This window comes from Capsicum annuum, chromosome 8, assembly GCF_002878395.1.
Source record: "Capsicum annuum cultivar UCD-10X-F1 chromosome 8, UCD10Xv1.1, whole genome shotgun sequence".
Lineage (NCBI taxonomy): Eukaryota > Viridiplantae > Streptophyta > Magnoliopsida > Solanales > Solanaceae > Capsicum > Capsicum annuum.
In genome coordinates this window covers 163,027,457-163,050,738 of record NC_061118.1, presented here as the reverse complement: position 1 = coordinate 163,050,738, position 23,282 = coordinate 163,027,457, and the positions used below count along the sequence as shown (strand labels likewise).

Genomic DNA, 23,282 nt, shown 5'->3' with positions numbered 1-23,282 from the left:
ACACTCGTATTTCGCAACCAATTTTACTGTCTTTTTTTAAAAAATAAAAAAATCACAAGCTATCCTCATTAAAAAAAATAAATCTACCTCTGGATCATAAAGAATATTACTCATATTTTTCTTTTAAATTTGTTTTTAAAAAATGATTTTTTTTTCTTTTTTATGATATTTAATTTTAATTTTTCACGTTGCATGTTTAAGATCATAAGATTTAAAAGGATATTTTAGTATATCCAATATAATTTTAATTTAGGACTTTTCTTAAATTTAGTATTAAATCAAATTTAATCATTCTTTTTTAAACGGATGAAGTATTTAAATTCAATGCCTAGAACTTATTTTCGTGGAGGCACTTTCAATCGAATATTTTCATTCTCATGCTTAAATCTGAAATTTCTAATTAATCTAGAGGAAATTAGTAAAATTTATGTGGGAGTGTAGGGGGGACGTGGATAATATGTGGGACAGGGCGGCAGCGTGCATCAGGGAAAATGCAAGGGAGGTGTTGGGTGTTTCTAGGGGCCGGGCCGGACATCATCGGGGGGATTGGTGGTGGAATGAAGAGGTGGGGAAGAAAGTGGAGACCAAGAAAGAGTCGTATGCTAAGTTGGTGGAAAGTAAGGACGAAGAGGAGAAGCGGGTAAACAGGAAAGAGTACAAGCTAGCAAGGAAGGAGGCGAAGTCAGCGGTCACGGCAGCTAAGACGGCTGCTTTTGAGAGCTTGTATGCAGGGTTACAGGGGAAAGGAGGGGAGAAAAAGTTGTTCCGACTCGCTAAGGCTAGGGAGAGGAAGGGTCGTGACCTCGATCAGGTGCGGTGCATTAAGGGGGAGGACGGTAGAGTGTTGGTGGAGGACGGCCACATAAAGAAGAGATGGCAGTCGTACTTTCATAGGCTCTTGAATGACGAGGGGGACAGAGCTATTGTGTTAGGGGAACTGGAGCACTCAGGGGAGTGTCGGGATTTTAGCTATTGTAGACGTTTTAAGGTAGACGAGGTTAGACAGGCAGTCCGCAGGATGCGAAGGGGTAGGGCGACGGGGCCGGATGAGATACCGGTGGAGTTTTGGAAGTTCGTTGGAGAGGCTGGTGTAAGGTGGTTGACTGCATTGTTCAATGAAATTTTCAGGACAGCAAAGATGCCCGAGGCGTGGAGGTGGAGTACCATGATCCCCCTCTATAAGAATAAGGGGGACATTCAGTGTTGCAATAACTATAGGGGGATTAAGTTACTGAGTCACTCTATGAAGATCTGGGAGAGAGTGGTCGAGGTGAGGCTGAGACGGATAGTGTCTATCTCGGAAAATCAGTTCGGATTTATGCCCGGCCGCTCGACGACGGAGGCAATTCACCTGGTACGGCGGTTGGTGGAGCAATATAGGGAAAGGAAGAAGGATTTGCACATGGTGTTCATCGACCTAGAAAAGGCGTACGACAAAGTCCCCAGGGAGGTGCTTTGGAGATGCTTGGAGGTGAGTGGAGTACCGCAGGCATATAGCAGAGTAATTAAGGATATGTATGAGGGAGCGAAAACCCAGGTGAGGACGGCGGGAGGAGACTCAGAGCATTTCACTGTCCTGACAGGATTGCATCAGGGATCTACTCTTAGTCCCTTTTTGTTTGCGCTAGTAATGGATGTGTTAACGCGGCGTATCCAAGGGGAGGTGCCGTGGTGTATGCTTTTTGCAGACGATGTAGTCCTGATAGATGAGACGCGAGGGGGTGTGAACGACAAATTAGAGCTGTGGAGGCAAACTCTGGAGTCTAAAGGGTTCAGGGTGAGCAGAACCAAGACAGAGTATGTGGAATGTAAGTTTAATGACGTAAGGCGAGAGAATGAGGTAGTGGTGAGGCTAGAAGCGCAGGAGGTAAAGAAAAGGGATAAGTTCAAGTACCTCGGGTCCGTGATCCAGAGTAACGGTGAGATTGACGAGGATGTCTCGCACCGTATCGGGGCGGGATGGATGAAGTGGAAACTTGCATCGGGGGTGCTGTGTGATAAGAAGGTGCCGCCCAAGCTTAAAGGTAAATTCTATAGGGTGGTAGTCCGTCCGGCCTTGCTGTATGGAGCGGAGTGTTGGCCAGTTAAGAACTCCCACACCCAAAGAATGAAGGTGGCAGAAATGCGGATGTTGCGCTGGATGTGTGGACTGACCCGAAGGGATAGAGCTCGGAATGAGACTATCCGGGAGAAGGTTGGGGTGACTTCAGTGGAGTGTAAGATGCGGGAAGCACGATTGAGATGGTTCGGACACGTGAAGAGGAGGGGCATGGATGCCCCGGTCCGTAGGTGTGAGAGGCTAGCGTTGGATGGTTTTAGACGGGGTAGGGGTAGACCGAAGAAGTACTGGGGTGAGGTGATTAGGCGGGACATGGAACAGTTACAGCTTACCGAGGACATGACCCTAGATAGGAAGGTCTGGAAGACGCGAATTACGGCAGAGGATTAGGGCCTGTTCGGGTCGCTAATGTAGGGAGGTAATTGGTGGGGGTGTATTCCTGGTATGATTCCGTATTCAATGTTCTGTTCCGTGTTCCGTGTTCTATGTTTGTTACGAATCGGTGTGCTTTCCTCTGCTTTATATTCCTGCATTCCTGCTTTACTCTGTTTTATATTCCTTATGGCGGCAGTATCTATGTTATGTCATCTGCTTCTGTGCTGTACTATGTGTTTGTTTGATATCTCGTAACTTGAGCCGGGGGTCTTTCGGAAACAGCCTTTCTACTTCATCAGAGGTAGAGGTATGGACTGCGTACATCTTACCCCCCCCAGACCCCACAAAGTGGGAATACACTGGGTTTGTTGTTGTTGTTGTTGTAAATTTAGTTAGTAATACTTTATGTAGTTAAATAATACTTTCTCCAGTTCAAAATAAGTGAATTTTTTAGTTATTTTTTAATGTCCAAATTAAGTGAATTATTTTTTCATTGGGGATGAGTTAAATAGATTTAATTGACTTACTTTATTTTATTGTATTCAAGAGTAGTTTGATACTATTTACAACAACAACACCCAGTATATTTCACATCGTGGGGTCTGGGGAGGATAGAGTGTACGCAATCCATATCACTACCTTTAAAGAAGTAGAGAGGCTGTTTCCGATAGACCCCAACTCAAGAAAAGGGACAGTATATATAGAAAAAATATCAAATGCATGGAACATGATAAAATAACATAGGTATGATATCCACAAAAAATATTGAGCACTGCCAAACAAGGACACCAAAGCCCTGCTACCTACTGCCGACGACTCAACCACACACCTTAGCCCTCTATCCTAATGTTTTCCCCCCATACCTTCCTATCTTGGATCATGTCCTCATTCTGCTGTAATTGTTCCATGTCACATTTAATCACTTCCTTTCAGTATTTCTTCGATTTACCCCTACCCCGCTTGAAATCGTCCAAGGCCAACCTCTCACACCTACGAATCGAGGTATTTATGCCTCTCCTCATCACATGGCCAAACCATCTTTTCTCATTCTCCTGAATACTCTCATTCCTAATCCTGTCAGTCCTTGTAAAACCACACATCTAACGCAATATTTTCATTTTCACCACCTTCAACTTTTGGATATGAGAATTCTTAATCGGTCAACACTCCGCTCAATATAACATAGCCGGTCGGACTATAACTCTATAAAATCTGCCTTTGAGCTTGGGGGCACCTTCTTATCGCATAAAATTCCCGAAGCGAGCCTCCATTTCATCAAACCTGCCCCAATACAGTGAGAGACATCCTCATCTATCTCTCAATTCCCTGAATTGTAGACCCAAAATACTTAAAACTATCCCTCTTGCAAACCGCCTGTGAATCCAACTTCACTACCACCTCCTCCTCTTGCCTCGAGTCACTAAACTTGCACTCTAAGTACTCCGTTTTAGTCCTACTCAACCGAAAACCTTTAGACTTCAGGGCTTGTTGCCAAACCTCTAGCTTATCATTAACACCTTGTCGCAACTCATCAATCAAAACTACATCATCCGAAAAAAGCATACACCAAGACATCTTAGTTTGATACTATTTAAAAGTAAATTATAATTTTTGTTCTATTTTTTTTTTTTTGAATAGGTATGAACTGAGATAAAATTCACTTATTTGAATTAGAGGAGCATTAATAAAAGTTATATTAATTAAAATAAATTATTAGTTTTTGTTGGTTTTCAGAATAGATAAAGCAAGAAGAAATTTTTATTTTTAATAAATAAAATGAACATACATTTATCACACCTAACAATAAAATAGACACCAAACGTGTAATCAAACTACATAGGATGATAGGAATATAATAAGACCACTGTAGAAATAAGACGTTAAAGAAAAGCTTTGGCGATGTCTTGATTCTTGTTGGGAGAAAAAGAAAAGCTTGCTGTGACTAAAATGGAGGGAAAGTAGCCCTTCTCTTCTGTAAAAGAATCGAGCCAATATTGAAGAAGAAACCTTTTGGTTGAATTAAGGTTCTTTCTTTCTTTCTGCATGTATGTATGTATGTATGTATATATTCTTTAAACCAGTTAATTGGTCAAAAAACTGCTGTCATTTTACGCTGAAATTTCAGAGTTTCCATTGTCAATTGGGTCACTGGGCACTGAAGGTAACTTATCGTCTTGCGTTTTCACAATTTACTATATATGCAAAACCTTTTCTGCTCTTTTTATTAGTTTTGGGGTCAAAAAATTACTGCACAAAGTACAAACTCAACTGATACGCCACCGGCACCGCACTTGTGTACTGGGATCGGAAACCCTAACCGCATCCATATTTCATTGCCCTTGCCAGTAACAGCTCTGTTCACTAGACATTGATATGAATTTTTCTCTTCAACAATGATATAGAATATTGCCAACTCCAACTCTACAGGTTGAATGTGTACATATTCCTGCATCGTTTTAGTTCATCTATTTTTTGATGAATCCATTCCCTGTTAGTTGTTTTGGTTTGATTTTCTCAAGATGGAGTTAAGTGTGTGAGATTAGATTAAGGAATTTGCATTGCTTGGTATAGAATATTGCCAACTCCAACTCTACAGGTTGAATGTGTACATATTCCTGCATCGTTTTAGTTCATCTATTTTTTGATGAATCCATTCCCTGTTAGTTGTTTTGGTTTGATTTTCTCAAGATGGAGTTAAGTGTGTGAGATTAGATTAAGGAATTTGCATTGCTTAATTAATTTTTGTTAAGATTAAGTAGTTTAGGTTACAACTAGAGGTGTTGTGCAGCCCACACTTTGTTCTGCTATTTGATCCTATCTATTGTATTTAAGTGAACCTGAAGGAGGGGCAATTGATACAAATAGGGACTGATCTAGTTGCAATTACTTTAATCTAGTTCCCATTAGCTCTAGTGGGATGCTTTATGGTCTAGTCGCAATTACTGTAGTCAATGGGTGCATATGGCCAATTATGACAACTGCCTTATAGTTGCTAATTTGATTTGTAAGAAAAAGCAAATGGCAATTTGCATTTGAAGATTCCTTCAAAAAGGTGCAGGGTCATTTCTGCCACAAGAATCTATGGTTATGAGGATTTGCACGGAAATAATACTCGCTGGTGTAGAATGATAAGGCATGTTTTCATCTGAACTTTGGGGATAAATACAAAATCATGTAGTTGTATCTCTAAAATAGGCGATGGTCAAAATGTTTTTTTTTTTTTTTTTTTTTTTTGATTTATCAATAGGAATTTTACTAATTTGCACCAAGATAGTGTCAAATACTCATGGCCCTTGCATTCTTTTCTAGGAAAAACGGTAGATGAAGATCGTTACCTTATCATAAAAAAAAGATCATTTCGGTCGCACTCTTGTGGTGCCATGTGAGGTCATGGGTTCAAGCCTTGGAAACAGCCTCTGGTAGAAATGCAAGGTAAGGCTGCGTACGATACGCCCTTGTGGTGGGGTCCTTCCTCGGACACCGCGCATAGCGGTAGCTTTAGTGCACCGGGCTGCCCTTTTTTCGGTTGCACTCTTCCACTTTTCTATCTGTTGTACTCATTCTAAGTGTATTAAGATATCTAGAAGATGAAGCTAAGATGGATGTAATGTTATAAATTATTGGACAAGGTTAGAAATAAGCATGTTTGACTGAGTGTCAAATGGCACGTAGAGGATCAATGAGAGAAGGTCACCTGAGATAATTTGACCATGTCATCCATAGAGCTCGGTTTGCAGCCATAGATGTGACAATGTAATGATTAACTTTTATAGAACGAGATGAGCTAGATCTAAAATCTGATAGAAAAAGGCTGTCTTAAAAGACACACAAGCTCTCAAATTCGATGCAGATTAGGTTTGCTATATCTACTAGTTGGGTTGAGGCTTAATTGTTATATTTATACTTAATTTTGGGTCCAACATTTGTTTGGAGCTTTTTTAATTTGATTAGAGACTCGTATATCTACATACAGATACGTGTTAGATTTACAAATCCTCTAAGTTTAGGGAAAAACATATTTCTTTGTAAGGAAATTATTTAGTATTAGAAATGGATCTGAAAGAAAGGGAAAAAATGAGAGCCTTATATTGTCAGTCGTAAATTGTCCTGTATGACGTCTTTTTCTTTTCTACCATATTTCTGAACCATATTCTGAGACCTAGGAGTACATCACAGTTAAATGCTTCAACATTTTCTTTTTCCATCTCAGAAAAAAATGCTTCAACATTTTCTTGATGTGTGTTGTCTTCAAAGTTTGGTTGTGCTCTACTGTTTCCCCCTCTAATTAACTACTGGATATTTGTTTCTGATATGATCATCGGAAATGGGTATTTTGTGTTTTTCTTCTTGAAATCCCCTTTACTGCTTATCTGGAAGGTTGCTTGAGTGGCGATACTGTGCTAAACAATTTGATAAACTTTGCTTTCATTATTTATGTAGCTGTGACATTTACCTGTTGGAGTTTTCAGTCCATATTCTTTGCCTTATAAAAAATGTTTTTGGTCAATATTATTAGGTTGATGGTGTTACTTACTGTATCTTTTTTATCGTCTATGCAGATCTTTTACTGATACTTGTCAATCATGGAAAATACTTAGAGTAAAATGAAAACCCACAGATGTTACCACCTCCACCAGGGAGTTTTATTGATCGTGGAGAACTCATCAACATGTAGGGGAGTTTGCAATATCCCAGGGATATGTTGTTACAATCAAACAGTCTAAGAAAGACAAAGTGGTAGTACTTGGCTGTGACAGAGGAGGTGTTTACTGGAATAGGCGTAAACCTGTCGATGAAACATCTAGTGGACATTCTCGAAAAAGGAAGATGGAATCTCGACTAACAATTGTCCTTTGAGCTTGTGGGTAAGAAGGAGGATGGCTTGTGGGTTGTTACGGTGAAAAATGGATCACACATCATGAAGCCTTAAAGGACATCTCGGAGCATCCCTCTGCTCGACACTTCTCAGAGAATGAGGTAATGTTAATTAAAGAAATGACTGATTCTGGTTTAAAGCCACGTCAGATTTTGAAGAGGCTGAGGCAGACCAATCCAGATCTTTTGTCCACACCAAAGCATGTCTACAACATTAAAGCTAAGCTACGACATGGGAATGTTAATGGTTGAGCCTTCTTTAGCATCCTGATCGTTTAGTGCTTATTTTGTTTCTCTCTTATAATCTAGTTCTATAGTTAATTCTTATTATTCGGAAGTGTTTTTTGATTTGAGGTGATTATAGGTAGGTAATCTGTATTTCTTGTTAAATCCTTATGTTTTATTTTGCACGCCTTCGTATAGCTGTATTAAGATGGGGAGCTGCATTTGCATGAAAATACTTGTTATCTAATTCTCTTTTCTTGTCAGTGTAGACAATTGTGATTTCATCTAATTTCTTACACCATCCTCCATCTCTTGTAACTTTTCAACTGCACTGTCAGCTTCTTTTATGCAAAAATGAATGGTAGATAGGAAATACCTTGAGTTTTTGGTTAACCATGTGCGTTTGGGTGCCTACCATATGATATTATGATCGAAAACCCACCTTGTAGCTGCCGTAAGACGGGGAGATGATTTTTGTTGGGAATGAGCTTTAACCAACTGAGTCTGCAGATTGAAATCTTAAATTGTTCCAGGCATAAATATGGCACGCTATTGGTATTAGATCCCTGTTAGATCCTTAATTTTATTGATGTTCAAATTTTGTCACATCACGTCCCTGTATTCCCTTTTTACAGTTAAATTGGCTCAATCTTTATTTTACAGATGTGAAACTCATTCTTATTAGTTCTTGATGAGTATTCTATGTCAGACTTTAGTTTACTAGTTCAATAACACAAAATTCACATGTGATTTCTTGTTTTCTTCCTGGAAAAAATGAGTTTGTTATACATCTTATGAATCTTTTAACTTGTAAACTAAAAAAGATTAACTTGTCGACTAGAATAAGCATAGTCATAAAGACATATGATCTCTACCTATCAAAAAGAAGAAAATTAAGAGAGGAATGAACTTTCTTGTTCATAGGTGGAATGTGTATCTCATTAGTACCACAAGCATGCAAGAATTCCTGGATCAATGAGTTGATTGTTTGTTTGAGTATCAACTTTATTAGGATGTGCTAACTTGGATACCATTAGTCACTCTTTGCACACATTAAGTGGTTCGATGTGAATTCTACGTGATAGTACCACTATCATTTTGTATCCATTGGATGGGACTGCTCTTGATGCATAAAAATTACTAATGGCAAAAGTGTTTATTGCCTGTTTGCTCGAGCTCTATGGGTATGTAAATTTCAGCAGGTTGTTTTAAGAAACTTCTACTTCTTCAGTTGAATCTGATGTGGCTACTAGTATATTTTGACTTGATTTGTCTGTTCTCATACTGAATTATCGTCTACTGTTGCTTAGTGAGGAGATTCAAAACATTGAGGCCTTGTACATCTTTAGAAGGGAAAAGTCAGCCTGTAATTACTGCTGAGTCTTGGAGGAGACGCTATCCTTTGGCAAGGTTACTTGAATTGAATCTAATCAACCATATTCCAAAGTAACTGCTTTCTCTTTCTCTTATTTTCCTTTTCTTTTCCTCTTCTTATTCGAGATGTTCTGTTTTGACGAAATTTATAACTTTTAAGCTAATAAGTATATCCCCTCAAGAAGAAAATTTTGTAACTTCCAACTTTCTATTAACCAAGGGACGGTAGTTAAGAGTAAAGTGATCTCTAGTCACTTTTTTTTATTTTTTGATAACCTTGGTGTCTGGGCCAGCTTACGCGCACCTCGACTAGTTCCACGGATACTTGCCATCTCCCACCAGCAACAGGTACCAGGTAGCTCTATCCACCAAGGCTAGAACAGATGGAAAGAAATCAACTAGTGTTTGTCCTATTGAGAATTGAACTTGAGACCTCATGGTGCGCAACCCAACTTCATTGAACCATTAGGCCACACCCTTGGGTGCAAGTCGCTTGTTTTTGTTAGATGCTTTCTAATGCATTTCCCTTGATAGGGAAATGATTATCTTTGGTTTCTGGTCACTTAGCCTACTTAAAGTACTCCCATTAGTTCTAAAGTAATAGCTTTCTTTTAAGCAGTTCCAAAATGCAAATGCACTTGTGTGTGAAGTCAGAAGAAATGTGTAACAAGTTGTTTCGAGGATTGATTAAGGAGGAACATAAACGTGAATATTTGTTCCTAGAGCTTGGTCTCTCTGCTTCTATCTTGATTGTGTCAATAGATTTGCGACAAAAACTCTTCATATGTTTTGCTGTGTCTGCTTGTTTCTCTATCTTTCTAATATCTGAATGTGCTTTTTCATTTTCAGCTTTTTGTCATGCTGAATTCTGAGAAAAATTGTTTCTGGTTGAATTACTGGAGATCTATATTAGTTATTGTTTTCAGAGACGGAAGCTGTGGATTTTAAAAGATTTTTGTAAGGATTTTGTAGTGAAGGTCAATTGTTACTGGGTCCTTCTTAATATCCAGTACATTTAGACAAACTCACTAAGCATATGTGAAAGTATCTTCACATGTCTCTGATATTTCCAAATTCATTTTACTAGCACTTTAAGATGCAGTCTGTGTTCTTTTCGGATTCTTTCTCCTCGGCTTACATTTATGAATGTGACAAAGATCATATTGATTTCGACTTTTGCATAAATTTCTCCATGGCTGGGTTGCATCCTCCTTATGACCTTTTTCTTTTTCTAACTCTGTTAAACTCTATAGAAGTCAGGACTTCCAGTTTGCTTGTTCATCCTTAACGTGAAGGCTGTTTAGTACTACAGGATACTGCTCCTGATGCAACAAATGATTTCTCCTTTGATAAAAGGATAGTATGAGCTAATATCACTCTCTATATTAGGGAAAAAGATAATTTTCCTTTAGTTTATAGGGCTTTTGCCTTACACTTGTAAGTATCCTTCCTTATCCTAAATTCTTTTTGTTTTGTTGGGAGCAAAAATTGGTGTATAATCATTCTCTTTTATCTCTTGAATGCAGGCATGAGAGTTCCGATCTTTTAGTCTAATGAATGTTTTTGACCAAACTTTTATTGCAGAGGAACCCTAATCTTATTGGTGGTAGATTTGTCGACTCACAATCATCTACATCAATTGATGTAGTAAACCCTGTAAATTCAGCTGTTCAAATATGGAGTACAATTTTCTTGGTGAAATACTTTTAGCTAGCTTTTTATGACTGAAATCTAGTGATAGGCAACACAACAAGTGGTTTCACAAGTTCCTTTGAGTACGGGTGAAGAGTTTAAAGCTGCTGTGTTTGCAGCTAAAAGAGCTTTCCCATTGTGGCGGCACACACCAGTTACAACCCGTCAGAGGATCATGTTCAAACTTCAAGAACTTATCCAGAGAGATATTGTTGGTATCTTGGGATTTCAGTCATTCTTATATGTAAACATATTGGTGTTTTCTTATAGAAGTGATCACAATTATCATCTTGGATAAGCTTGCTTTCGCCATAGCTACTGAGGAGGGTAAGACTTTGAAGGATGCTTACAACGAAGTGCAACGTGGTCCGGGTGAGTACCTTGTTGTTTTTCATGTTGATGTGAGACTTGCTCTTCTCCGTTCCTTTGAAATTTGAATTCGTGATATCTGTATGATTAAGTAGTAAATCTTTTCTTATCATAAAGAAACATTTTGAAAATCACACATCAGAAAGCGTCCTTTTACCTTTCTTGTGAGGAAGTTGTTCAATGAGTCTTTAGCAAACATGAATTGCTTATTTTGTTGCGTAGTAAGCTAATATTTTGTACAAGTTTCATCGGCTGCCCAAATTGAGAGGATAGCCTTGAAATCCTTGTGGTGTATGTGAGAATTAATGGAGAAAATATTATTGAAATTGTTGTCTCTAAATTATTACATGAGGCCCTATTTATAGACACTACATTCCAATCCTATTCCTACACTACATTACAATCCCTTTCCAAGTAGAATTCTGTATGCTATTCCTATTCATATTCTAACACTCCCCCTCAACTGGTGCATACAAGTCATATGTACCAAGCTTGTTACAAATGTAATTAATACGAGGACTGGTGAGGGACTTGGTGAAGATATCTGCAAGTTGATCACTTGACTTTACAAATTTTGTAACAATATCTCTCGAGAGTGTCTTTTTTCTGATTAAGTGACAATCAATCTCTATGTGCTTGGTCCTCTCATGGAACACTGGATTAGATGCAATATGAAGGGTTATCTGATTATCACATACAAGTTCCATCTTACCAGTTTCTCCAAATTTTAATTCTCTCAGCAATTGCTTGATCTAAACCTTTTACAATAACTATACCTAGGTCGAGATTTTCCAAATCGACCTTTCTCTCGTCGATTCTTCATAAACTGTGACATCTGAGTTTCTGACTTCCTCAATAAGATTCAGATTAATCATGAAAAAGAAATACTGTCGGAATTTGGCTTGGGAAAAGAAAACTCGTCGGACATAAGGTCTGATGTCCGGGAGTTGCTCGGAATCAGAAAATAATCATATGAGTAGCCTCGGAATGAAGAAGCGAGGCTACTGGAAAAAAGAAACTGCCGGAAAAGTCGCCGAAAAATATTGCACGCGCCGACGTATGGGCTGACGTGCTCGCCGGAATTTTTCTGCCAGCGGCGCGTGAGAGGCCTATTGTCGGCGAGTCTGACTAGTGTTTACTCGCCCAGAAATTCCGATCATGATGGTGGTGTTGGTTTGTTTTGAAATACACCGTTGTAAAATATATTTGTTAGGACAACAGCTTCTATCACCGGGCAGTGACGTCGGAAAGATATTTTCCTCACGAACCTGGCTCTGATACCACGTGAGAATTAATGGAGAAAATATCATTGAAATTGTTGTCTCTAAATTATTACATTGAGACTCTATTTATAGACATTACATTCCAATCCTATTCCTAATAGGACCTACATTACAATCTCTTTCCAAGTAGAATTCTTTATGCTATTTCTATTCATATTCTAACAGTGTACAAGCTATTTATTATTTTTACCTAGCTAATCTGTGACAGCTAGTGTCTTACACGCATCTGTCTGTTGCAAGTTAAAGTGGTGTGGATTTTCTTTTCCAGAGATACTGGAGTGTGCTCGTGGTGAGGTACTGCTTCAGACAAGGAGTTTGTTTCAAACATGTCAAATGGCATCAATACTTTTAGTATCGGAGAGCCTCTTGGAGTTTGTGCAGGAATATGCTCGTCCACTTCTCTGCCGTGATACCATTGTGGGTAAGCCTCACATACTCCAATGTCTTTTCCTCGAGATCTACTAACGTCTCTTGGATGATCCTTTGGGTTTGATTATTGAAGATGTTGGGAAGCGTGGTTGTTTACCATCAATTAGCCCTTAGAGAAGTCTAAAAGATGTTTAGGTTAACTGCACAATTTTTAAACCACTTAATTTGTTTCTTCTCTCTTAACTCTCAAGGTTTGGGCCGTTTGGCAAGTGGTAAGACAATATTGTTAACTAAGTGATGATTTTGATGGTGTGTTCTTTACAGATCTTCCCAGCTGCGATTTCATGTGGCAATACATTCATTCTAAAGCCAGCTGAGAAGCTCCAGGTAATTGGTTGTTTTAGATGAAAATTTAAGAGAGAATAGCTGTGGAGGAGGTTAGTTTTACTGTAATACTTACAAGAAATCTGCGTTCATCTCCATTGATTGCGTTATGGCTTTATTATGGTTATATTGCATAAGTTACCACCTGTAACTATTTTCTTGTCGCTTATATTCTTTTCAGAAGAGACTAGTATGGTTATTTAACTGCATAAAATGAGCCAGTAGTTTTCTTCTCATCCATAAAATGAAGCTATATGGATGTTGTAATGACTAGTACGCCATAAGGCATAAGCTAATGGAAATTTTCAGAACCAACTGTACTGGTCACGTACATTACAAATAAATTCTTCTTTACGTGTATCAAATTCAGAAATATGATATTTGGAAAACCATTATAGGATACAACCATAACTCAAAATTTGAAATTGCTCATGGTGTCTATGCCCATATCCAATGTATTTGATCTCACTGCACTAGGCAACATATTAACGTTAAGGGAATTTGAAGATACATTGATTACTTATATTGCATTCTTGATAATTATTTTACTTTATGCCCCATTTTATGTTGCACTATGTCACTTTAAAAATATTATAGTTTAGCTATGTTTCCAGAATCTATATATTGAAAAATATTGTGAACCAGAGCAGCTGAAAATTCTCATATTGTTTTTTTTTTTTTTATAACCGTGGTGTTCGAGCCAGCTTGCGCGCACCTTGACTAAATCCACGGGATACCTGCCACCTCCCACCAGTAACAGGTACCAGGTAACTCTGTCCACCAAGGCTAGAACAGATGGGAAGAAAACACCTAGTGTTTGTCTCTACTGGGAATTGAACCCGAGACCTCATGATGCTCATCCCAACTGCATTGAACCACTAGGCCACACCCTTAGGTGCAAAATTCTCATATTGTTAACTTCTTCAGTTTTATTTTCAAAATATTTATCAGTTAACATAGATACCTCCAAATTGGACGATCGTGACTCAAAAGTCAAGCTTTGAACACATGAGGGAGGGAGTGGAATACACATGTAGTTTACCCCTTTACTAATACAATATTAAATTTTGAACTGATGGAAAAACTGAGAATTTTTAGCTAATGGCGATGTTTAACTAGACACGAAATTTAAGAACGAAAGAAAGACTTACCGAACTTGTGATAAACACACTATGATATTTCTGTGGCTGTAAGCCTGTAAAAGCATGTACTAAAGGGTAAAATGAAATTTCAAAGTAAAATTGTTTACAAAATATGAGAATGTGCCCTTTCTCTTGGAACAAACAAACGAGAAAAGGCGGCATGTTAAATGGATCATATGGTGTAATAGTTAAGTAAAGAGGACTAACTTTTCAAATAGAAGAAGTGTAAAGTATGTCATTTTTGGACTTTGTTAGCACTTAGCTCCATGGACCATGGTACTAGTATGTCATTTTTGGACTTTGTTAGCACTTAGCTGTATGTCATTTTTGGACTTTGTTAGAACTTAGCTCCATGGACCATGGTACTAGTATAGCTTTTTCGTAATGGATGCTAACATGTTTTTTGCTTCAAAAGCCTTCTGGCTTATGCTTTTGTAACTAGGCCTTTTCCAGTTGCCTTCCCTTTATATTAATGACAACATCTTACTTCAGCAAAGTGGACTCCACATGTTTAAAATGAATTGCCTTTCCTTAATTCCTTGTATTATTTTTGGTGTAAACAGAATGTATTAGCCCAAGCAGTAGATATTTTTGATGTTTTAGAGTACTTGTAAAAGGCTAGATGTGGAAAGGGGCAAGATATGTAGTCTGTAATATTTTTGAAGGGGGAGTACATGCTTTTGATGTAGTACACCTGTGAATATATAGATCAACTATTACCATCCTCAAAAAAAAAGTATTTAATTTTTTGGGAAGGAGGGTCTAATATTTCATCCATGCTTGTATTATCTATAGAATTGTTTAATTGCTCCTCTTTCTGCATATCTGGATAATATACCTCAGAGAAGGTTCTGATTAATGTATTGAATACTTATGAATTTACCTTCTTTTCTTTCAGGAGCTTGCATGATACTAACAGAGTTAGTAATGGAAGCCAGTTTGCCTAATGGTGTCCTAAGTATTATTCATGGCACCTATGTAAGATCTCTTTTTAGACGATTCACACACACCATTTTGCTCATTAACTTCCTTAATTTCAGGTCAATACACATATCTGATTGTTATTTGGACTGGTTCTCGATCTTTACTTGCATGCGTTGAATTGTTTGATTTGCTGATCAACCAGTTCTCTATAATTTGAAGCTGCGATTGTCCTCATATAAAAATGTTCCCCACCTTCTCTCATTATGGAATTTATTCTTGTCACCATGTTTTTGACTAACATGATACTTTGTTGATGCAGAACATTGTCGATGCCATCTCTGATGATGACGATATTGAAGTTGTGTCTTTTGTTGGTTCGATGCTGTAAGTTTGCCCTTGTGTAACCACTCACCTTTAATGTTCTGAAACTTGTTGCATTTTCTTTTTGTATACTCTTCAGGGTTAAAGCATTCCTCTAGATGTATAGATGCAGTGTTTCATTCTTTGGATTTCTGACCCTTTTGGTCACTCTAATTCTGCCTTTAGTATAATGACTATCTTTTGATAGAGTGAAGCAGAAATAACTTACCAACTTAATTAACTTATCTAAAACAAAAAGAGGACAAGCTGAGAAAGTTTGGAAGGGAGTAACTAATAAATTCTCTAGAAGAAATTGAGTCATTAAAGGTAACCAACCATTAGGCTACAGATTCGTTCCTGCATACTGTGATACTCCTCCCATCCCCAACTGGAAGCAAAACAAAAGAAAATGACAACTTGCAGGATCTTATTTCAAGGGTGATTTGCACTGTTAAATAGTCAGTATCCTGTAATAATGAAAGAACGGAAAAAATAAAATAAAAAGGGACTGCAACACCAAGTATGGTAAGAAGGTATGGTGAGCAACTAGCGAAAATCAAGTGATGTGTTTGGTTTTCCAATCCTCCCTGTTGCTTGAGAGACAGTATTTTACTTATAGTGGTAAGTGGTATGATTCCAGCTATATGCTTTTATTTATTGTGAAACTCTACAGCCTTCATACCCTTCCCCTCTTGATTGCATTTCACTTATTTAATGATTTGCATCTTTTTTATCATGTCCCTAACATATTCTTTATTGTCGCAATTCAAGGCTCAACTGTATATGCGTGGCAGACCATTTGCAAACAAAAGTAAATGTGCTAAGGTAAATTTAGATACTCTTGCTTGTTATTATTGCTCCATGGATCCTTCATTTGTCTTGATGTACCATGTGAATAGGTGTATCGTGGGTGTGGGGAGTTATGCTGATTTTTTTCTTTAATTTGATGACCCAGAAGATTTTTTTTTCCACTACAGATGGAGTGATCTTTGCAGTAAGTGTTTCCAATGCGCAAGCTTCCTCTGTTTGTGGGATGTTAGCATATGCGTCAAGCCTCCCCAAAAGTCTAACCAACTCACTACACAAGTTTCATCTTACACCAAAAGTATAAAGGAAATAAAAGAAAACCCTTGACCTCAATAATGGACACTCTATTCGTTCAAGAGTTCTGCTGTGTTTTTCCCTCCACAAAATCAAAAAATTATGGAAAGATCAGTCTTCCACGACTTCTTTTCTCCTTCCATCTCTTTCATCATCCCCTTTAACTTTCTGGTGGTGTTAGGTTATGGAATCAAACTTCTATCTCCGTCCCCAACAAATTCAGAATTTGTAACAGAAGCTTCCATCTTCGACAACAACATGATCAGAACATTGAGTTTGTTTCTCAATTCCAATTTCATACTAGACGTATCTGTTATGCACAAAAGTCAAAATAATATCCACACGTAGTCACCATCTGCCTGAACAAGTCCACACACTAGGCCTGTATCCCTTCTAAGAATAGGGCCTGGCAGGTAGCGACTTCTCTGAAGGATCTCACCGGTTTCATGTCCGTCCAATGTAGTAATGGAAGTGCTGTATGTCTTGTCTCTTCACCTTATACTAACTTACGTTGTTCAGCACGATCAGATCACTCCAGGTTTTCTCTAGAAGTATCTGTGAGCACAGGGAGTACTGCTGAGAACTCTTGATTTGGCTTACAAAGTTTTGAAAGAGGAGAGTTTATTTCTCGAAGTAGCTGCTTTTTGTGTGTCGATCTTTAAAATGTATTGGATATTCAGAAAATGTAAAAAAAAGTTAAAAACTGTGCATACATGATACTTGCACATACCCATATTCAAACATACTGGTAATTGAGTCCATGCAACATTGTCTAATTGTTGCAAACTCACTGTTTTAACTTTTCTCCACAGGCCAATATGGGAGCCAAGAATTATGCAGTTGTCATGCCTGATGCAAATGTTGAAGCTACTTTGAATTCTCTATTTGCTGCTGGTTTTGGTGCAGCAGGGCAATGGTGTGCAACAATTAACAATGTGGTCTTTGTCGGAGGCTCAGATTCATGGTACTCATCTTAATTCTCCAGTATTACATCTGATCAACCCACCTGCTTTTTTTCTTAAATTCCAGTTTGTCTCTTATTTGTTGCTGAGGCAAGAATTTTCCAGTTTACTGAAGGTGACTGTATATTATATTCTTCCCTGATAATTACATGAAGGTGACTGACTGTATGGTTCAAATCCCAATGTAGACAATAAAATGCTTAGTGATTTCTTCTCATCTACCTAAGCCTTAGTGGAAAAAGTTACTCTGTAGTTGTGCTACTGGAAGTTCATTGCTTATAGTTTGAGGAGTTGGATTATAGGGCGTACCACTTTCCTTTTCTGACTATAAATGCAAATAAAAAACTAAGTTCAGTAAATTTTTTAGTTAAGGTTCAAGACAAGGTGATGGATAGTGCATTTTTGTACATTTTAGTGATGGACTTGTATATCCTTTTCAAGTTCAAGTTGTTCTTATAGTTTTGACTGCTCCAATCATACCTCAGAGGCTGATGCTATGCAAGACTGATTTCATTTTGCTGTGGCTTCTCAGTTATTTGATTAGTTCGTGTTAGCTGTATTTATATGCGAGTGTCTTAATTATTTCTGACAGGGAAGATAAACTAGTAGAACGTGCAAAGGTACTCAAAAGTAAATGCAGGAACAGAACCTGGGGCAGACCTCGGACCAGTAATCAGCAAACAGGTGCATACGAGACCCTAATTTCTACTCCAGTAGGAAATTTGCAGCTGGTACTGAAATATCTTAATATCTTGAGTTTGTACTGCAAACTTACCAAGTAGCTATTGCTTTGTGTCAAGTAACTTCAGTTCTTTGATGAATGCTATAGCTACTTTTACTCCTCCCTGGATTCATTTATCTGATTATTTGGTGTGGCATCCATAGATCAAGGAACAGATATCCAAGCTAACCCAAGCAGTCATTGACAGTGGAGCCAAACTAGTTCTTGATGGGAGACAGATTGCGGTAATTTCACTTCTTTCTATTTTGTGTTTTTCGTTTTAGAAGGTTTGGAAGTTGTTTGATGGAGATAACTTCCCACCCTTCCATAAAAAAAAAAAAGGAATGCGGGTGAAAAGAGACCTGAGCTGATTGAAAAATATTGAACTTGAAAGACTTGTCGAATGAATCCATTGAACTTGACGAATGTGTGACGGCTGGTATTGTAATAGATGTATAGTATACTGGATTGTCCTGATAGGGCTACCTTGTGAGTTATAATGTATATGCTCTTAGTTGCAATAGTTCTTCTGAAGGCATAACAAATAGAACTGATTGCAATAGGAAGTCAAACAGAGTCATGTTTCTTGTCTCTACTTGTAAGGCCTAAAGAAGAATAGAAGGTATCAAATATTCAAAAAAAAAAAAAAAAAAAGAATAGCTATCAAATTTCATAATCTTATTTCTTTAATTGAGGTCACGTTTCATGTCTCCAAATTAACTTCTTAAAATTGGCAAAATCTATAAGAGTCTTGTTTGCGTTTTTTCCTGATTGACCAGACATGTTAGTTTGATTCCTTGGCCATCTTTCTGCAAGAAAAGATAAAATAGGTAGTGTTGCAGACTTTCCACATTAGATTATTTTTTGGATGTCAGTCTCCATGGCAACGATTGCTTTTTTTTTTTGAGAAACTCCTAGACAGAGGAGAAGAAATGTGGTCTAATATGGAGTTCATTTTTGCAAATTAAAGGTGCCAAAGCTGCTTTCCTCTCTCTTAAACATTTGTGGATCATGACAACTAGGTTGCCAAGTACGAGTTGGGCAACTTCATTGGTCCCACAATATTATCTGATATCAACAAAGACATTGAATGTTCCTAGGCAGTATCTAGTTTTGATCTATTTTTGTTGTTTTTTTTGAGTATTTTCATTCATGCATGGAAAAACTTTATTCTTGAATGCTATTGTTCCTTATGTGTGCAGGAGGAAATACTAGGTCCTGTTCTTCTTTGTATGCAGTTTTTTCTTATGTTTCTAAGGTCCCGGAGCCGTGTTCTTTTGGTGCATTGTTTTGTGAAATATCACTGGAACTCTCACCTCTTGGTCGTTTTAAGTGCAGGCTAATAGCATAGATGAGGCCATTAACTTTGTGAACCAAAATAAGTATTTCCCCTTGTAAAATCTGTGCGATATTTTTCATTTTATCTTGATCTTACCTTTTGCACAGCTTTTATGAAGATAATATTGCTACGGGACATGTATCTTCACGGGATCCGGGGCACTTGCGAGGAAATTCCAGATTGAGATTGAAACAAGGCAGGTAGACATCCCTTTTATACTTTTTTCTTGTAATTCACACTTCCTGATTAATCAAAATGGTTCGAAGGAATACTTCCTAGGAGTTGAGATACTGGCAATAGCAGTACAACTAGGTGGAATAATTTTGATAGATTTTATTGAGTTTTTGTGTCTTTATGAAAGAGAATGAATGAGGAAAATTCGGGATTATGAAAACACTAATGACTTGATTGTAATCTTTGCTTCGGATTTAAGACAAATGAGGAGAAAGATGGATGGATCTTTCTTCCTCATAGTAGAGGATCTGTTTCTCTACCTTTCTGGGAACTCTCGGTATACAGAATCTTTCAGTTATTTTAATAAAATTATTACTGTATAAATTAAGGTGCCACAATCTAATTAAAGCTTTCAATTTAGAACCGATTAAAATAAACACTAAATGTTCAAAAGGTGAATAATACAAAACTATATTTTTGTACAAAACTAATATTTTGCTTTATTTTAAATAGCAAAGGTGGTTTCAGTTGGTCCTTTTTTTTTCTTGAAAAAGGAAAGCACAGCTTAAACTACCTTTGCTATTTAATCTAATGAGAAGGAAACTGTACACAAGTACAGAGGCATTTGAGAAATTACTTGGTTATTTTAAAAGGTAGTTTATTTAACAAATAAAAATGCGAGAAATGCCTATTAACTTTGAATGAGTAAAGCATCCCTATGCCTTGTTACAGTCATATTTGCCTTGATAACTTTCAACGCAGTCAGCAAATTCTTTAGATAAGGTAGGCTGCGGTTAATTTTAAGCCAATGTGCACGAGAAATTTTAAATTTATATGCACGTCATTGGCCCAATGATGTGAGATCGGGTACAGAAAGCTAAGACTAACAATTAAAGTGAGATTTTGTATGAGATTATTAATTTCATGAACAGCTAATTGTTTAGAAATCAAGTAGTCATCTGATAACACTTTAAGAAATTGTTGAGATTTGCATTTAGTTACTGCAGTTCCTTGTAGTCTAATAAATTATCTAGATTTAGGATGAATTTGAAATTTAAATTTCTGTTAGTTTGTTTTAGTTTGTTGAGATATCTCAGGTCCTGCACATGGATCTAGGCTGTCATGTAAATTTTGGATTCCAGCTTTGATGCTGAAGATTGATACACAAAATGTTGCCTTTGTCAAAAATTATGCTGATTTTTAATTGTAAGTTGGGTATTTGAAGCCCTTCTATGTTTAAGAAAAATATTGAAAGTCATTTCAATACATTGAGAGCTATTTTAACCCCTTTTTGCTGCCCTATATTTTTTCTTTTAAAAATAATACAACAGAAACAAATTGAAAAAAAGAGGTTCACCGGGCAATTAGATCAGGAATCTTGTTACCGAGTTAGAGAACGTCATAGAAACAGTGGTAGAACAGATAAAATTTAGAATATTTGGTAATTTGATGTAGATGTCTAAAACATAGTTACTTCAATCATTTTAAACACACCCTGAAATAATTTCTAGCTTGTGCAACTAATTTGTACTATTTGTCATATAAATGGAGAAACTGAGGCATCTAAGATTATGGTATGGCGGTCACCGAAGTGTGAAAGCCATGAGAGGCCAGAGTTGACTGGTACATTTGTTGGTGGGAGCTTGCATGTATTTAGTGGATAGTCAAGGTGCCCACAAATTAGCCAGAAATCGCCGATATAAAAAAAAATCATAATGATAAATGGAGAAACTGGGAAACTTGTCGGAAAATCTTTTAACAATTTTTCGCATATTAATGGACTAAGGTTTGCATAAACACTGCTGTTCCTGCTCCTTTGCCCCTCTTCTCTCTCACAGGCTCAGAGTTGTGTTTTGCTGGGGATCTCAATGCTAATGGTAAACATGCTCGGAACATATGCCTTTGTTCCTATTATCTATGAGTTTGTCTTGTATCTTAATTGTCTAAATTTTGAGTTGTGGGCTACGCAGGCAAACCTGGTGTACACTTTTACACCCAAGTAAAGACGGTGACTCAGCAATGGAAGGAATTCCCCAGTAGTGAAGGAGGATTGCCAACACTGACGTCGAACTACCCCCAAAGTAATGGTGGACTATCTCAGGGACTGCAAGCTTTAAGTTATCGGAGTGGCGATGGTGATTATAGAAGTGCTGATGGAGTATATCAGGGATTACAATCTATTGAATATCAGAGTGGTGATGGAGCTTCTCTGGGGTTACAATCAAGGGATTTCTCAAATGGAGATGGAGTCCATCTGGCTTTAGACCCGAAGGATTTCCCGGCTTGTATTGGTGAATCTTTGGGAGAACATTCAAGAGATATCCCAAGTGGTAATGATATATCCCCAATAATACCAATATCAATGGATCTCATTGAACATTGAACTTTTGACTAGCAGTTATTTATATTTGGAACTAGAAAAATGTAAATATTAGTAGTTAATAGTTTTGTTTGCTGAAGGAATAATTTTAGGGTTCTCCAATATGTTTTCCTTAAATTGATCAGCAAGGCTAATTTTTTGTTGGTTCCTTCTTGTTTGATGAACTTTTCTGGCTTCTCTCTAGTCCAAGAAGTTATGAGGATCATATGTGAAGATTAAGTTGATTAGAAGTGACTGCAAACAGTAGCATAATATGTAGCATCAATACAGTGTTAAAAGGTTTGTCATTACAAGACATTTGGACTCAAAATAACCCAACTCATTTACAAGATATTTATCATATTAGTACTATAGTCTACACTTAAATAATGTCTCTTTAATTGGCTTGAAGATCTTTTTAATAATTAGTCTGAAACTTAAATGGCGGAGGCGGTCAGCAGTAGGATTGGTGGCAGCTGTGGCGGTAGTGGTTGATAGTGATGGTGGAGGTGATAGTACGGTAGGAATGGACAATAATAGTTGGCAACAGTGGTGGTTGTGATGATAGAGGTTGGTGGTGGTTGACAATAGTAATGGTGAATATAATGGTACAAAAGTGGTGAGTGGTGGTGGTGGCTGGTGATTGTTGATAGAGAAGGGTGGTAAAACTTATTTAGACAATATTTTTTGATGCTATTAATATTTTATTCACCTAAATCTCTCTAAATTATTACTACTACATTTTTATAACTTTCACATTTAACTATATTTTGTTTTTGTTACGTCTTAAATAATATTTGGCTTTAATTACACCATCATTTTCTAAAAATTCTCCCTTTTATTTGTAAAATCTCCAAATTAAAATTTTATTTTTGAGAAATGGCTTTGTCATTCACTTCTTCAATTGCAATTCATGGTTCTCGTTCTTCTGCTTCTTATTATCATCTCAAAGGAGGTATGTATATATATATATATATATCCATCACCTTTATTTTTCTCTCAATTTTTCAATTTTTACACGTAAAAATGTGAATGTGATCTAGATGAATTTGAGACTAGAGTAATTTTACCTTTTTTCCATTTAAAACAAGTTTTTTACTATATAAAACGAAATATACCCGACAACAGTATGACAAGTGACGTGGCTGATCATCCAAATTCGATAGCTTACCAAAATAGCAAAATTATTTATTAC

At 37.2% G+C, this 23,282-nt stretch overlaps 1 pseudogene; it reads left to right on the top strand.

The window, feature by feature from the left end:
- Window positions 1–7,429: 7,429 nt before the first annotated feature.
- LOC107879455 lies at window positions 7,430–22,268 on the top strand (annotated as a pseudogene).
- Window positions 22,269–23,282: the final 1,014 nt, after the last annotated feature.